Source organism: Choloepus didactylus, chromosome 1 (assembly GCF_015220235.1).
Source record: "Choloepus didactylus isolate mChoDid1 chromosome 1, mChoDid1.pri, whole genome shotgun sequence".
NCBI classification, from domain to species: Eukaryota; Metazoa; Chordata; class Mammalia; order Pilosa; family Megalonychidae; genus Choloepus; species Choloepus didactylus.
In genome coordinates, this window is record NC_051307.1 from 60527032 (window position 1) to 60545092 (window position 18061).

At 41.2% G+C, this 18061-nt stretch overlaps 2 pseudogenes; both read left to right on the forward strand.

Annotated features, from left to right (window-relative positions):
• Positions 1–1162: 1162 nt before the first annotated feature.
• Positions 1163–3557, forward strand: LOC119512802 (annotated as a pseudogene).
• A 5723-nt stretch (positions 3558–9280) lies between these two features.
• Positions 9281–12893, forward strand: LOC119512885 (annotated as a pseudogene).
• Positions 12894–18061: the final 5168 nt, after the last annotated feature.

An 18061-nucleotide genomic window follows, 5' to 3' on the forward strand; every position in this document is an offset into this window, starting at 1 on the left:
TAAAAGAATAATAAACAAAAATATACTATGAACACACTGAACATTAGAAAGCTTAGTAACTACATTAATATATCAAATAAATAGATTCTAAAACAAAGGGAGTTACCAGAAATAAAAGTGGGCATTGCATTGTGATAAAGATGTCATTTCTATCAAAAAGACAAAATGTGTAAATTCCTAATAACAGCGATTCAAAACAATGAGGCAAAAGGATATAATTAGAGACATAGATAAATTCATCATCTATGTTGAAGATTTTTAACAACCCTTTCTCAGTACTGATAGAACTAGATTAAAATTTAATTAAGATATTAACTTGATTGATATTTATGGAACAATACAACCAATACCTGAGGGAAGTATATTCTCTAAATTGACATGACATATTTCTAAGGTAGACCACATACTGGGTCTCCATAAATTTAAAAGAAATGAAATTATTCAGGATAAATTTTTTAAATATAATGGTATTGCATCAGAAATCAATAAGCTAGGATATCTAGAGAACTGCAAACATTTCTAAATCAAACAAGATACTTCTAAATAATCCATGGATCAAAAAAGAATTCACACAGGAAACGAAGAAAATTTGAACTAAACAATAATTAAAATGCAATATATTAAAATATGTGGATTATGTCAAATCAGTTCTGGAATAGGCACATGTGGCTTTAAATGCATTAGGAAAGTGGAAAAGTCTAATATAAGTAATCTAAGCTTCCACTTTAAAAATTAAAAATTAATTTTTAATTAAGCTGGCCACTTCTGGCACAGCTGCGTCTCAGGCCCGGGGAGTGGCAGAGGATGCTAAGCCGCCCCCACCACGTAAAACAGGCCCAAGAACGCGAACTGGAGCCGCGCCTTAAACTATGAAGCTGCGGGTGCCACCGCCAGCCCGGAGGGCTGCGCGTCGCGGCTGCACCTGTTAACGGGATAGTACCTGCACCTGAGAAACTGCCGCATCGTCCCGCACTCGGGCCACGCCGGAACGTCTGCGCAGGAGCCGTAGGGCGCTACGTGCGCGGTCCCGTATCTCTAAACGCGGCTTTGGCCGCGAGTGGTATGCAAAGCCCACCCCCAGGTCCGGCTGCGCGCCTTGCCTCTTCCGGGTCTCTGTCCGCCTGTCCCGCCTGTCCCGCCTGTCCCGCCTCATGGACTCTGGATGCGGCTGCGGCCCGGGCAACAGTTACGTGCTGGACTGCAGTGGCAAGCCCGCATCCCCGCCGAAGGACACCATACAGCGCTAGGCGCACCTCTGGAAAACCATCTAGCGCATCTCCGTGACCATCGTCAGGAAGGAGCTGCTGTCCGCGGCCGGAGCCGGCGCCCTGGCCCATGCGCTCCTCTGAAGCTCCTGGGAAACTCGAGGAATAGGCCGAGGAGGCATCAGCCGGGATCGGGAAGGAATCCGTGGACCTCTCAAACTACGCCTGAGACTTCTGTACCTTCCGCACTCACAGCACTGGGAACCTGGTGCTCATGCAGCTGTGACTGTGTGCACCCGGTGGCGGCTCGGAGCCCGCGGACTGCAGGTGCGCCCCACCAGGGCCCAGGGATCTGACCACCGGCCTCCCGCCGTCCCCACCCCCAACCTTCACCCCCATCGTGGTCGAGGATGATTTCTGGGCCGAGGGGCCCGGCTCGCTCACGCCCAGGATCCCCGGCGTGGAGGTGATGTGGCCCATGCCTTTGTGACGGAGCCCCAGCTTCAGGAACTGGAGCGGGCCTGAGCCGCTCCGGGGAGGGTCCGTGGGCCGCCGGCGGCCCCACAACAGCTCCAGGAGCCTGCCCGGGAGACAAGCGGGAAACTGTGGCCGGGCCCCAGGTCGATCTGGAGCCAGGAGCTGCAGAGCAGCCCGCCTCAGAGAAACGCAATACCTTGGACGTGGCCGAGGTGCTGAGCTAGAATGACGTGCTTTCCTACCTGGAGCGCGGGGAACGCAGTAAGAGCAAGAACCGCACGCTGGACAAAAGCGACCTGCAGCGGCTGCAGCAAGAGCGGCCTCTGAGCACCAGCTGCTGTTCTTGTTAGGATGCAGGGACAGTGCTCCAAGTCCCCTCCACGCAGCGCCTAGTGGCCACGGGCCAACTTCAGCGGACCGTGGCACTACACACACCTGTCCAGTGCTGAGAGCATCCTCCGGTCCCCACCCAGAGATGCCTTTGTGAATGGCCAGGAAAGGACGTTAAATCGATCCGTCCCGGAGCTCAAAGAGGGCACTGTGAGTAATTTGTTCCACTGCAATTCTCCCCTGGTGCATCGGTACCTGAATGGCACATAAGTCCAGGAGGAGTCTCTTGAAGGTGGAAGATCAAGAAAGGGATCGTTGTTGATGGATGAAGCCATCACTGAACAAAGAGTGGAAAAAGAAATGTTACTCTGTGTGACAATGGTGTGCTGACCTACCACCCACTTTTACATGATTACATACAGAACGTTCATGACAAAGAGATCAATCTTCTGAGAAACACCATGAAGTTCCTGGGGAAAAACCACCACGCCCCCAAACCCTAGCAATGTGGGTCTGTGTACCCATCTCCAGCCCTAAAACCAACTGCCTGCCAAGGAAATGAGCACCAAATTCAGACTATGTGTGCTTCAGCCCAAGCATCTCCTGCACCACCAGCCCCAAACTCAACCCTCTCCCCTCTCCTCATGCCAACAGAAGGAAGCAATGGAGGAAGAAAAGTACCAGCAACTAAAAAGCTGATGCTTCTCAGACACTATGGAAGAGCCAAAAGAAAACTTTGGATTTCTCATTGTGTCCCTCACTGGCCAGATGTGGCACTTTGAAGCCACCACCTACAAAGAGAGGGATGCATGGGTCCACCCATCAAGAGTCAGGTCCTGACCAGTTTACAGTCATGCGAGAGCAGCAAACACAAGTCCTGACTGACAAGCCCAAGTGAATCCATGTCCCTGTAGTCCGTATGAAACATCAGAGGTTATTCTCCCTGTGTGGACTGTGAGACCCAGAATCCTAACTGGGCTAGTTTGTTCTTGGAAGCCTTAATGTACATTGAATGCTCGGGGATCCACTGGAATCTTGGCACCTAAATTTCCCAAGTCTGATCTCTGAACTTGGATGATTGGCCTTTTGACTTCTCAAAGCTTAATGTGTCCTCCATTGGGAATGAGCTAAGTAACGGCACCTGGGAGAAGCTGGGGCTGGAAAAACAGTTATTAGACTTCACAATGGATGAGAAGGAGTAATGGATGAGCAGAAGCTCTTCCTGGCCCTGCCATGGTGCATGGAACTGTCCCTGGACCAGTACCTGCTGCAAGCCAATGCCAACTAAGACCTGTGCATGGTCAACCTGCTGCTGGTGCATGGCTCTCAGGATGAGGTAGATGATACCTGTGGCAAGAGCATGGGCACATTGCCCTACACCTGGCCAGCCACAAAGGTGATGTGGTCCTGGTGCAGCACCTGATCTGGTATGGCATGGTCATCATGGCCTGAGATGCCCATAGGAAGATGGCACTAACCTATGCCCAGCAGGGCTCCAGCCGGGAGTGCATCTACATCCTGCTGCAATATAGCTGTCCTGATTAGTGCTTTGTGCTTATGACTACTCCCAACCTGTCCAGGAAAAACAACAATCATAACAACAGCAGTGAGAGGATGCCCACCATCATCTGAGGACTGCTTACACAGCTCTGCTGGCATCTCTGACTTTCACAGCCTCACATGATGTTTCTCCTGAAAATTACAACACGTGTTCTATCATGTCCCGCAACTCTGTCTGGTGGTCACCTGCACTCCCACCCACCCTACCTCCAATGAAATCACAAAACCTGGAGAGTCCCCAGGTGGTAAAGAGGAAGCCAAGAGCCTGTGGAGTCAGTACATTTTCAAATGCAGTTTTAATCCTGGCAGAGAAGAGTTGGGACCAACAAAACAAAACAAAGACTTTTGGAGTTTTTTGCAGTTGACTGAGATCAGAATACTGGAAACCGGCTTTTGCCCCAAGAAAAGGGCCACAGAGAGCCAAGTACCAACTCTGGCTCTTAACTGGTGAACATTAGGGCCTGGGGAATGGTTCTGAAAAGAGGATTTCCTCTCTCCCTCCCCCCCTCTCTCTCTCTGTCTCTCTCTCTCTCTCTCTCTCTCTCTCTCTCTCTCTTTTAAAGCTATTCTAAGTAGTTCAATAGAGAAAGCCTCAGGCATTTTCAATTGTCAGAGGTGATCTAGGCAAGGGTGGAGTTATGATAGGTATGAGAGAAGACAGAGTAAGGATCCAACTGAAAGAGATAATTCCCTAAAGTCCTGTCTGCCCCAAGAAAGGGGGCAGTGCCCAGCTCAACTGGCAGCCCCCCTTCAGAGAATTCAGACCCAAGGGGATGGAAATATAGAAACAGCTTAAGCTTGACTTAACCATGCCCCTGGCAGGCACAGGGTCCACTGAGACTTAAAGAAACCACACCTCTTTATGCTAGTGGAGAGTTAGAGGCTGACAACCACCACCTGCTGGGAAGGATAGGAAAAGCACGGACACTAGAGGCCTCACAGGAAAGTCTGACAACCTGCTAGGTTTCATCCTCAGGGAAACTGTACTGATTACAGTCTCCTCCTCAGATCTGGGACTGTCTGCTCTGGGAAAATCTGAATGATGTCAATCATCTCAATAGACTCTTCTCAAAAAATGGGATTGGGGGGGGAGTGGTTCCATATAGGGTAAGAACCAGAAAAACAAGAGCTTAAAAATTCTGATCAATTAAACAGGAGATATGCTATATGTCTAGAATAAGTTGAATTGACTGATAAATAACAGATAGAGAACAAAGCCAACCAACAAGAAAACCCTACGTGAAAGAGTAAATATGACCTCCAGAATAAACTAATCAAAGACATGAGATGTCTAGACACCAGCAAATAATTGTGAATCACACCTGAAGAAATGAAGATATAGTTCAGGCAAAAGTACAAACTAACATTTCAAACAAGATGCAGTAGATTAAACAACTAATTAAAGATGTTCAAAAAAAAAAAAAAAGCAAGATCACATCCTGATTCAAATCAATGGTGGAAGATGTGGCAAAAATCTTGGATATATATGATACATGGATATAAAGAAGACATTGTGTGCATATAAAGAAAAACTTGAAAGTTAAAAAAAAAAAATGGAAGAACTTATAGGAAGTAAAAGTACCACAGTAGGGTGAAAAACACAATGGAACCTACAACAGCAGATTTGAAGAGGCCAAAGAAAGGGTTGGTAAACTAGAGGACAGGATGTCTGAACTCCTAAAGACAAAAGAACAGATAGTGAAAAGAATGGGAAATATTGAGCAGGGTCTTAGGGAATTGAATGACAAGATGAAGCACAAGAATATATGTGAAATGGGTGTCCCCAAAAGAGAAGAGAAGTGAAAATGGGCAGAAAGAATGGTGGAGGAATTATTCACTGAAAATTTCCCAACTGCTATTGAAGACATAATATTAGAGATCAACGAAGCATGACATAATAGATCAGAATAACTACTCCAGGAACTTACTAGTCAGATTGTCCAATGTCAAAAACAAAGAGAGTATTCTGAACGCACAAGAAAAAAGCAATTCATCACATAAAAGGGGAACTTGATAAGACTATGTACGGATTTCTCAGTAGAAACAATGCATTCAAGAAAGCAGTAGTATGATATATTTCAGGTAATGAAAGAGAAAAACTGCCACTCAAGAAATCTGTATCTGGCAAAAGTGACCATTAAAAATGAGGCAGAGTCTGAAATATTCTCAAAAAGAAAAAAAAAAAAAAAAAAAAAAGACACTGATAGAGTTGGTGAACAAGACACCTACTGTAAAAGAAATACTAAAGGGATTGCTACAGGCTGATCAGAAAAGACATGAGAGAGAGCTTTGGAGAAGGGTTTAGAAATGAAGATTATTAGGGTAAAAAGAGAGGGAAAAAATAAGAGTAAAATAAAAATCCAGAAGACAGAATGGTAGAAGAAAGTACTTCCCTTTCAGTAATAACAGTTAATGTTAATGGATTAAACTAGTGAATAAAAAGACAGGGCAGAATGGATTTAAACAAACAAACAAAAAACACACAGGACCCATTTATATGTTGTCTACAAGAGACTCACTTTAGACAGAAGGATAAAAATAGGTTGAAATAAAAGATTAGAAAAAGATATTTCATGCAAACAGCAACCAGAAAAGAATGGGAGTAACTCTACTAATGTCAGTCAAATTAGACTTCAACTGTAAAACAATTAGAAGAGACAAAGAAAGACACTATATATTAACAAAAGGGGCAGTTCATCAAGAAGGCATAACAGTTATACATATTTATGCATGGAGTGAGAGTGTCAGAAAATACTTGAGGCACACACTGAATACACTGAAGGGAGAAGCAGACACCTCTACAATAGTATTTGGAGACTTTAATACACCATTGTCATCAGTTAGTAGAACATCTAGACAGAGGATCAATAAGGATCAACATCACAGATAATGAATAGTACAATTAATGAAATATACTTGACAAACATTTATAGAACACAAAAACCCACAACAGCAGGATACACATTTTTCTCAAGTGCTCCTTGATCATCCAGGTGAGACCATATGTTGGGTCACAAAACAAGTCTCAATAAATTTAAAAATACTGATATTATACAAAACATTTTCCCAGATCAAAATGTAGTGAAGTTTGAAATCAATAACAGGCAGAAGGAACAAAAATTCACAAATATACAGAGGCTGAATAACACACTCTTAACAAATGGAGCAAGGAAGAAATAACAAGAGAAATTAATAAATATCTTAAGACAAAAGAAAATGAAAATATAGGGTATCAGAACATATGAGATGCAGCAAAGATGGTGCTGACAGGGAAATTTATTGATGTAAACACCTATATTTAAAAAGAAGACATAGCAAAAATCAAGGAATTAACAGTTCACATGGAGGAACTAGAGAAAAAAAGAAAAAAATAACCATAAAGCACTGAAAGAAAGAAATTACAAAGATTAGAGCACATATAAAAGAAACTGGGAGCATGAAAACAATAGTGAAAAAAAAAAAAAAAAACCAGAAGTGATTTTCTTTTAGAAAATCAATAAAATTGATAGACCTTTAGAAGGATGGTTAGGTTCATGTGTCAACTTGGCCAGGTGATGGTGCCCAGGTGTTTGGTCAAGCAAGCACTGGCCTAACCATTACTGCAAGAACATTTATGACTGGTTAATAAACCAAGAGGCTGCTTTATTAAATCATCAGTCAATTGCAGTTGTGACTGATTACATCAACAAAGGGTGTGTCTTCCACAATAAGAAAATTTAGTCGGGTAGATTTAATCCAATAAGTTGAAGACTTTTAAGCAAGATAGGTAGGGGACCTTCACTACTTCTTCACCTAGCCAGTGGAGCATTTCCTGAGGAGTACATTAAACACCTTTCTCAGAGTTGTCAGTTTGCTACCTGAGGAGTTCATCAAGCACCTTCAACGGAGTTGCCAGTTCACTGCCTGAGGATTTCATCACACGCCTTCATTGAAGTTGCCAGTTTGCTGCCATCCCTATGGAATTTGGACTTGTTCATCACCACAGTTGCATGAGACACTTTTAATACAATCTTATATTTAGAAATCTCTTGTTGATTCTGTTTCAGTAGAGAACCCTTTCTAATAAAACTTCATACCAGGAGTGGTACTTGAGAAACAGAATCTTAAAATCATTTTTTATAATTGTTTTTCTACTCTGATTAGATTCAAGGACAGTAATGAGTCCATTTCCAATAATCAAGATGGCGCTGACAGCCCATTGAATGAGTTGGCAGTGGAGATATGCAAAATATCCTTGTTTGATTCTCCTAATCATGCTCTTGTATGAAGAAAGGTTCTGTGTGAAAGTGTTTTTGACACCATAAAGTTTTGCAGAGTTAAGAGGTATAATGATGTTGGATCATTGCTCTTAGATATGCTGGATAAAGTTATAAGAGAAAGGGACAAGCTAAAGGCTTCAAATTTGAAACTTAAGTGCTCTATGACAGATGTAAAGGTTTCTATGTGTGCCCTGATAGAAAATCTTATCTCTTGTGAATGCAAACTTGAGATTTCTGAAAACCAGACCCAGAGTCTTATTATGTGAGTAGCAGATCTACAACATAAACTAAAATCTCAAGCATGCAGGGTGTCTGCTGTTAAAGTAAAGGCATTGATTGGAAAAAAAATGGGATCCTAAAACTTGGGATGGGGACATATGAGTTGATAATAATGGCAGTGAGGGCATTGGATCACTGGATTCTGTTGAGTCTTTGTTAGATATACCTGTAGTGATCTGTCCTGAGGAAACAGCCCCCTCACCCACCCCTGCACCCCCAGTCTGCAGTGAGGAGACAGCTACCCAACCTCAGTCTGCTTTTAGGAAAAAGCTTCCTGACCTCCAGTCTGCCCTGAGGAGCCTGCCATCCAACCTCCACCTAAATAGATTAAGCCTTCAGTGCCTGATAAACCTGTAATCACCTCTCATCAAGAAGCAGCCCTCACTGCTCTGTCTGGAGGGATTAATAATTTTTCACAAGATGAAAATTCCAGAACTGCCCTGGTATAATGTAGAGGAGGGGATACGGTGGCTTAGAGAGATTGGAATGTTAAAGTGTATTTATCATGGGAGACCTCACATTCTCATGGAATATCCAGAGGACACACCTTTTATCAGGACTGTGAGGAATGAATTTGTGATACTAAGCTCCATCATCTGTGAAGAAGTATATAATCACCCTACTCTGTAGGTCAGATATTACTGTGGAGACTGCTGTCACTGAGCTGGAATCCTTAATCACCATGGAGACAACCAGATCCTGAGTCAGCAGAAGCCATGTGACAGCAGTTAATTATCAAAGACAAAGTGGGCATGGCTACCATAAAGGAAAACAGGCTCAAGGCAGCAGTCAAGATAATCTGACTCACAGAGACTTATGCTGTTGACTAGTAGATCATGGAATACCTAGCAGTAAAATAGGCAGACTCTCTACTAAATTCTTGTTTGAGCTGTATAAGCAGAATTCTAGGTCAAGTGAACAAAAGTGTACTTTGAATTACAAAACAGAGAGTCACAGCTCCTTAATCAATTCCCAGACTTGAGACAGTTTACAGATCCAGAACCCCTTTAATGAGGGGAAGGCTGGGTTCTCTTGGGGAAGGACCCTGTGACACTTCCAAAAATTTATACTGTTAATCTTCCTCCCAGCCTTCCCTAGGTTCACTTACAGCCTTTTACCAGAGTAACTGTGCACTGGGGAAAAGGAAAGGATCAGATATTTCATGGATTATTAGACACTGGTTCAGAAGTGACTAATTCCAGGAGACACAAAACTTCACTCTGGTCTACTACTCAGAGTTGGGGCTTATGGAGTTCATATAATTGATGGAGTGTTAACTCAGGTCCATCTCACAGTGGGCCCAGTGAGATGGATTCTGTGGTTACTTCCTGAGTTCTGGAATGCATAATTGGAATAGACATGTTCAGCAACTGGCAGAATCCTCACATTTGTTCCCTGACTCATGGAGTGAGGGCTATTATGGTGGAAAATTCCAAATTGAAGCTGCTGGTACTTCCCCAGCCTAGCAAAATAGTAAACAAGAAGCCATACCAGATTCCTGGAGGGATTGCAGAGGTTAATGCCACTCTTAAGGACTTGAAGGATGCAAGGGTGGTGATTCCCACCACATCCCCATTCAACTCTCCTATTTGGCCTGTGCAGAAAACAGATGGGTCTTGCAGGATGACAGTGGATTATTGTAAGCTTAACCAGGTGGTGACTCCAATTGTAGCTGTTCTTCCAGATATGGTATCATGGCTTGAGCAAATCAACACATCCCCTGGTACCTGGTATGCAGCTATTGATCTGGCAAATACTCTTTTCTCAATAGCTGTTAGTAAGGACCACCAAAAACAGTTTGCATTCAGCTGGCAAGGCCAGAAGTATATATTCACTGTGCTACATCAGGGGTATATCAACTCTCCAGCCGTATGTCACAACATTGTCCACAGGGATCTTGTTTCTCTCTCCCACAAGACATTACACTACTCCATTATATTGATGATATCATGTTGATTGGACCTAGTGAGCAAGAAGTAGCAACTGCTCTAAATTTTTTGGTAAGGTATTAGCATGTCAGAGGAAGGGAGATAAGTCCAACAAAAATACAGCAGTCATCCACCTCAGTAAAATTTCTTGGTGTCCAGTGGTGTGGGGCAGGTTGAGATACCCCTTCTAAGGTGAAGGATAAGCTGTTGCATCTGGCCTTCCTACAACCAATAAAGAGGCACAATGCTTAGTTGGCATCTTTGGATTATGGAGACAACATATTCCTCATTTGGGTATGCTACTCCAGCCCATTTACTGAGTGACCAGAAAAGCTTCTAGTTTTGAGTGGGGACCAGAACAAGATGAGGCTTTGTGACAGATCCAGGCTGCTGTGCAAGCTGCTCTGCAATTGGACCATATGATCCAGCTGATCTGATGGTGCTTAAAGTGTCAGTGGCAAATAGAGTTGCTGTTTGGAGCCTTTGGCAGGATCCTATAGGAGAATCACAACACAGACCCTTAGGATTTTGAAGTAATGCCTTACCATCTCTGAAAATAACTTCTTTCCATTTGAGAAACAGCTTTTGACCTCCTATTGGGCCTTAGTAGAGAAAGAACTCTGAACCATGGGGCACCAAGTTACCATGAGACCTCAGTTATCTATCATGATTTTTTTTCACTCACCATGCCATAAAGTTGGGCATGTACAGCAGAATTCCATAATGTAAAGGAAATGGGATATATGGAATAGAGCTCTAATGTAGGTTCTGAAGGCACAAGTAAGATACATGAGAAAGTGGCAAAAATGCCCCTGTCCCCCACTCCTGCCACCATACCTTCTCTTTCCCAGCCCACAGCTATGTATGGCATCTTGAGGAGTTCCTTACAATCATTTGACTGAGGAAGAGAAAACTGAGGCCTTGTTTACATATGTTTCTGCATGATATGCAAGCACCACCCGAAAGCTCCTTTCTGGGATATCCCTGAAGGACAGTGATGAGGGGAAATCCTCCCAGTGGATGGAATTTTGAGCAGTGCACCTGGTTGTTCACTTTGCTTGAAAGGAGAACTGGCCAGAGGAGCATTTGCATACTGATTCATGGACTACTGCTAATGGTTTGGCTGGATTGTCAGGGACTTGGAAGGAACATGATTGGAAAATTATTGACAAAAAAATCTGGGGAAGAGGTATGTGGATAGACATTTCTGAGTGGGCAAAAAACATGAAGATATTTGTGTCCCATGTTAATGCTCAGAGGGTATTTCAGCAGAAGGTTTTAATAATCAAGTACATATGATTAACAGTTTGGTGTATACCAATCATCCTCTTTCTCCAGCCACTCCTGTCATTGCACAATGGACTCATGAACAAAGTGCTTATGTTGGTAGGGATGGAGGTTATGCACAAGGTCAGCAGCAAGGACTTCTACTCACCAAGGCCAAACTGGTCATAGCCACTGCTGAGTTCCCAATCTGCCAGCAGAAGAGACCCACACTAAGTCCCCAATATGACACCATTCCCTGAAGTGATCATCCTGCTACCTGGTGGCAGGTTGATTACATTGGACCCCTCCCTCATGGAAGGGGCAGCAATTTGTTCTTACTGGAAAAGACACATACTCTTGATATGGATTTGCCTTCTCTACACAAAATGCTTCTGCCAAAATGACCGTCTGTGGAATTATGGAACGCCTCATCCACCATCATGGTATTTCACACAACATTGCTTGTGACCAAGGAACCCACTTCACAGCAAATGAAGTGAGGGAATGGGCACACACTCATGATGTCCTCTGTTCTTTCCATGTTCCCCATAATCCAGAGGCCACTGGGTTGATAAAACCGTGGAATGGCCTGTTGACTACAATTATGGCACCAACTAGGTGGCAATAGTTTGCAGGGCTGAGGCAGTGTTCTGCAGGAGAATGCATATGCTCTGAATCAGCGTCCACTCTACAGTGCTGTTTCTACCATAGCCCGGATTCACGGGTCCAGGAATCAAGGGGTGGAAACAAGAGTGGCACCAGTCACTGTCACTCTTAGTGATCCAGTAGGACAAATTTTGCTTCCTGTCCCTGCAAGCTTAAGCTCTGCTGGTCTACAAGTCTTGGTTCCAAAAGGGGGAATGCTTCCACCAAGAAACACAATAATTCCATTGAATTGGAAGTTGAGACTTCCACCTGGCCACTTTGGGCTTCTTATGCTCTGAATCAACAGGCAAGGGAGGGGATTACTGTACTGGATTGGGTGACTGATCCTGACTATCAAGGAGATATAGTAATTCAACTACAAAATGGAGGTAAAGAAGAGTTTTCCTGGGATACAGGGGATCCTCTAAGGTGTTCCTTAGTACTACCATGCCCTGTGATTAAAGTCAGTGGAAAACTGCAACAACCCAATCCAGATAGGACTGCCAATAGCTGAGAAACTTCAGGAATGATGGTTTGGTTCACCCCACCAGGCAAAGAACCATGGCCAGCTGAAGTGCTTGCTGAGGATAAAGGGAGCATGAAATGGGTTGTGGAAGAAGGTAGTGATGAATATGAACTATGATCATGTGACCAGTTACAGAAATGAGGACTATGATGGCATGGATATTTCCTCCTTGTTTTGTTATGACTATGTTTGTATTTGTCTGTAAAGCAAGTATCTTTGTTTTCTTCTCTATCTTGTCCTTTTACCATATGACATAAGCTGTATTGTTCATTTTGCTGTATTTAAGTTAAAGGAGATCAATTTTTAAGAGTTAATGTCACCCAAGGACTTGCAGAGTATTATATGCAGGTTATATGCAGGACAGCAGAGTATTATTAGATGAAACATATGTCTGTTATTGTTCTCCACTTAGAGATAAAGTATGGTTTCAGGGGATGTGTATAACTGTCATATTGACAAGCAGTCAACTGTGATGGTTAGGTTAATGTATCAATTTGGCCGGTGATGGTGCACATGTATCTGCTCAATCAAGCACTGGCCTAACCATTACTGCAAGGATATTTGTGGCTGGTTAATAAACTAGAAGGCTGGTTTATTAAATCATCAATTGGCTGCAGCTATGAATGATCACATTAAACAATGGTGGGACTTCTACTATGAGAGAATTCAATCAGTTGGATTTAATCCAATAAGTTGCTGACTTTTAAGCAAGACAGAGGACCTTCACTTCTTCAGCTAGCTAGTGAAGTGTTTCCTGAGGAGGTCATTGAACACCCTCACTGGAGTTGCCAGTTCACTGCCTTCCTTATGGAATTTGGACTCATACATCCCCACAGTTGTGTGAGACACATTCATAGAACCTTATATTTAGATATCTCATGATGATTCTCTTTCTCTAGAGAACCCTAACTAATACACATAGCTAGGTTAACAACAAGAACAGAGAGAGTGAGGGGATGCAATAAAAGAAATAAACAATGGGAGTACTGGACATAACCACTGGCCCTACATAAATGAAGGAGATAATGAAAGTAATCTATGTGCAACTATATGCTAATAAGCTAGGCAACTCAGACAAAATGTACAACTTCCTAGGAAAGCATGAACATCCAACACTGATTCTTGAAGGAATATATGACCTTACCAAACCAATCACAAGTAAAGAGATTGAATCAGTCATCAAAAACCTAACAATAAAGAAAATCTCAGGACCAGCTGCTTTCACATATGAATTCTACCCAGCATTCAGGAAAGAATTAGTACAACTCCTGCTCACATTTAAAAAAAAAAATTGAAGAGGAGGGGAAGCTACCCAACATATTCTATGAAGCACCATCACCATAATAGCAAAGCAATCAAAAATACAAGGGAACTAAAAATATAGAAAAATCTCTTTGATGAATATAGATGTAACAACCTGCAACAAGTACTCACAAATCAAATTCAGCAGCACTTTAGAAGAATTATACACCATTACCAAGTGAGATTTATTCCAGGTATGCAAGACTGGATCAACACATGGAAATCTATAATGTAATACACCCCACATCAATAAATCAAAGCACAAAAAAAAAAAAAAACATGAACATCTCAATTAATGCAGAAAAGGCATTTGACAAAACTGAACATTCTTTCTTGATGAAAACACTCAGAAAGATAGGAAAAAAATGGACCTTCATCAATATGATAAAAACAATATATGAAAACCCACAGCTAATACACTCAATGGGGAAAGACTAAAAGCTTTCCCTATAAGAACAGGAACAAGACAAGGATGCCCATTGTCACCACTGTTATTCAACATTTTGCTGGAAGTTCTATCTAGAGCAATTAGACAAGAAAAAGAAATAAAAAGGCAGTCAAATTGGAAAGGAAGGACTATAACATTCACTGTTCATGGATGACATGATGTTATATGTAGAAAATCCTGAAGAATCTACAGCAAAGATACTGCAGCTAATAAATGAATATAGCATAGTGGCAGGGTACAAGGTCAACATGCAAAAATTGGTATTGTTTCTCTATACTAGTAATGAGCAACATAAGAAAGAAGTCAAGAACAAAAAAAAAAATCCATTTAAAATAGCAACCAAAAGAATCAAATATTTAGGAATAAATTTAACAAGGCCACAAAAGACCTATGCACAGAAACTACAAGAAATTGCTAAAAGAAATCAAACAGTACTTAAATTAATGGAAGGACATTCCATGTTCATAGATTGGAAGAGTAAATATAGTTAAGATGTCAATTCTATATTAATTGATTTATATATTCAAAGTAATTCCCAATTAATTCCAACAACTTTGCAGAAGTAAGAACACCAATGACCCAATTTATTTGGAATGTCAGGTGCCCGAACGAGCCAAAAATATATTATGAAAGAGGAGTGAAGTGGGAGGCCTCACAATCCCTGACTTTATAGCATATTACAAAGTACCGTGGTCAAAATAGCATGGTACTGGCATAAACATAGATATACTGACCAATGGAATCAAATTGAATGTCCAGAAATAGACCCTATCATCTACATACAATTGAACTTTGAAAAGGTGGTCAAACCAGCACAACCAGGATGCAGCATCTTCTTCAAAACATGGTATTTGGAGAACTGTATACCCATATCCAAAAGAGTTAGCGAAATCTTATTCACACCTTTTACAAAAATTAACTCAAAATGGATCAAAGATATAAACATCAGAGCTAAGACCATAAAACTTTTAGAAAAAAATGTAGGGAAATATCTTAAAGATTTGGTGATAAGAGGTGATTTCATAGACCTTGCATCCAAAGCATAAGCAATGAGAGTAGAAATAGATAAATGGAATCTCCTCAAATGTGAACACTGTTGTGTATAAAATGACTGTCAGAAAGGTAGGAAGCAACCTACACAATGAGAGCCAGTATCTGGAAACTGCATATCAGAAAAGGGTTTAAAATCCAGAATATATAAAGAGATCCTACAACTCAATAACAAAAAGACAAACAACCCAATTTAGAAAATGGGCAAAAGGCATGGATGACACTTTTCTAAAGATAAAATGCAAATGGCCCAAAAACATGAAAAGATGCTTAACTTCATTGTGTATTAGGGAAATGCAAATTAAAACCACAAGATATAATCTCACACCTACAGGAATGACCATAATTTAAAATAAAACAGAAAATGGCAAGTGCTGGAGAAGGTGTGGAGAAAGAGGCACACTTTTTCACTGTGGGAGTGTAGAATGGTGCAACCACTCTGAAGGCAGTTTGGCAATTCCTCAGGAAACTAAGTGTAGAATTGCCATATGATCCAGCAATCTCATTGCTAGGAGGAACTGAAGGCAGGGACTCAAAAGGATATTTGCATACAAATATTTATAGCAACATTATTCACATTTGCACAGAGATGGAAACAGCCCCATTGTCCATCAACAATCAGGTGTATAAACAAGCTTGGTATATACATATGATGGAATATTATGCAGTGGTAACAAACAATAAGTCATGAAGCATGCAACAATGTAGATGAAGCTTGATGATAATATGTTCAGTGAAATTAGCCAGAAGAAAAGGACAAATACTTTATGGTATCACTACTATGAATTAAAATTAATGTGTGAACTTTGAGAGTTGAAGTTGGGAACACATGTTATAAGGATATAGAAAGTGTGTGGAGATCAGTTGTTTGATACTGAAGGAGTATAAAATGGTCAAAAGGACAGATCCAGAATAGATCCTGGATAGATCCAGAAATGGATAGCACACTCCTGTGTAATGATAGCATAATATTGTAAATACATTGAGCAAAGATGAATGTGAGTATGGTTGAAGGTGATGGGTATGTATGACACCAAAAAGAAAGATAAAAGATAAAGACTGGGGCTATAAAACTTAAGGAAACCTAAGGTGGTGAATAGCCATTGTATAAATGTACAAATATAAGAATGTTTTTACATGCGAGAGAACAAATGAATGGCAACCTTGCGAGATAATGAAAATGGGATGGTAAAGGGGAAATAATACAATCAATGCAAACCAGAGTCTATAGCTGACAGTAACATTGTAATATGCTTCCAATAATTGGAACAAAAACAATATACCAAGGCTAAGTGTCAATAAGAGGTGATTATAAGGGGGGAGTACAGGATTCCTGGTGCTGTCATTGTCTGACTTTTTAATTCTTATTTCTTTTTTATTTGTTTTATTTTTCATTTACTTTTTCTGCTCTTTCTCTTTCTTTGTGGAAAGAAATAGAAATGTCCTTATATAGATTTTGGTGATGAATGCATAACTATGAGATTATACTGGGAACCATCAATTGTTCAATTATGATGGATTGTATGGTGTTTGAATAAAACCATAAAAAATAAATGGAAAGATACAACTGCTGTAGAAAATGTGGTGAGAGGGATGCACCTAATCACTGTTGGTGGGGAAGCAGAATGGTGCAGCTTATCTGGAGGGCAGTGTGGTAGTTTCACAGGAAGCTAAGTGTGGGTTTGTCGTATGGTCCTGCATATGAAGAGTGGCACAAATGGACATTTGCACATGGGTTTAGGGTGAGAGTATTCATGACCTCCAAAGTATGGAGAAGGCCTAAGGATAAATCAGTTGATAAAAAGAGATCAGATTTCAATTAGAGATATGAGCAAAAAGGACTTGGTTAGGACTAAAGTGAATGAGACTAAAGGGTAAAGGATGGTATCAACTGTGTTTTAAAACTTCAACTTCTATGTTAGACAAAAGGAAAAGATGTTTATTTGATACAGAATCTATATTTTCTGAAGCACAATATATAATTCAACTTGTATGGTCAGTTTAATCAAACACTATAATTACATGGAATCTTGAATAGGGAGTGAGATCTGTTCGGTTTAATGTGAGGCCCTAATACATCTCAGAGTAATTTGGGCAGAGAATAAAAAAGTATTTGCAAAGCCCCCTTTAGGGACTGGAGTAAAATATGGATATATTCCCACCTAGGGAATTCCAGATATTCTCACAAACATTTTAGTAACCAAGCCCTTGATCCTGGGGCTTGCCCTTATGAAGCTTGTTACTGTGAAGGAACAGCTAAGCTTACTTACAATTGTGCCTAAGAGTCACACCCAAAGAAAAACTTTTGTTGCTTATATGTCTACTCTCTCTTGAAACCACCTTAACAGGTGGACTCACTGCCATTTCCCATAATATAACATGTCTCTCATGGGTATAAACCTCACTGGCAACATGGAGCATGACCCCTGATGATGAGCCTGGACCCAGAAAAGTGGGATTTAGAAAGCCTCCATGACCAAATGGGAAAATAGAAATGAAACAATACAAAGTTTCAATGGCTGGGATATTTCAAATGGAATCAAGGGTTCATTTTGGAGATTATTATTATGCATTATATAAATATCCCTTTTTAATTTTTAGTTTATTGGAGGAACTAGAAAGAAATACCTGAGACTCTTTAACTGTAATCCAGTAGCCTGGATTCTTGTAGATGATTATGTAACTATATAGCTTATACAGTGTGTACACGTGATTGTGAAAACCTGGTGGCTCACCCTCCCTTTTTCCAGTGTATGGTCAGATGAGTAGTGAAATGGGGACTAAAA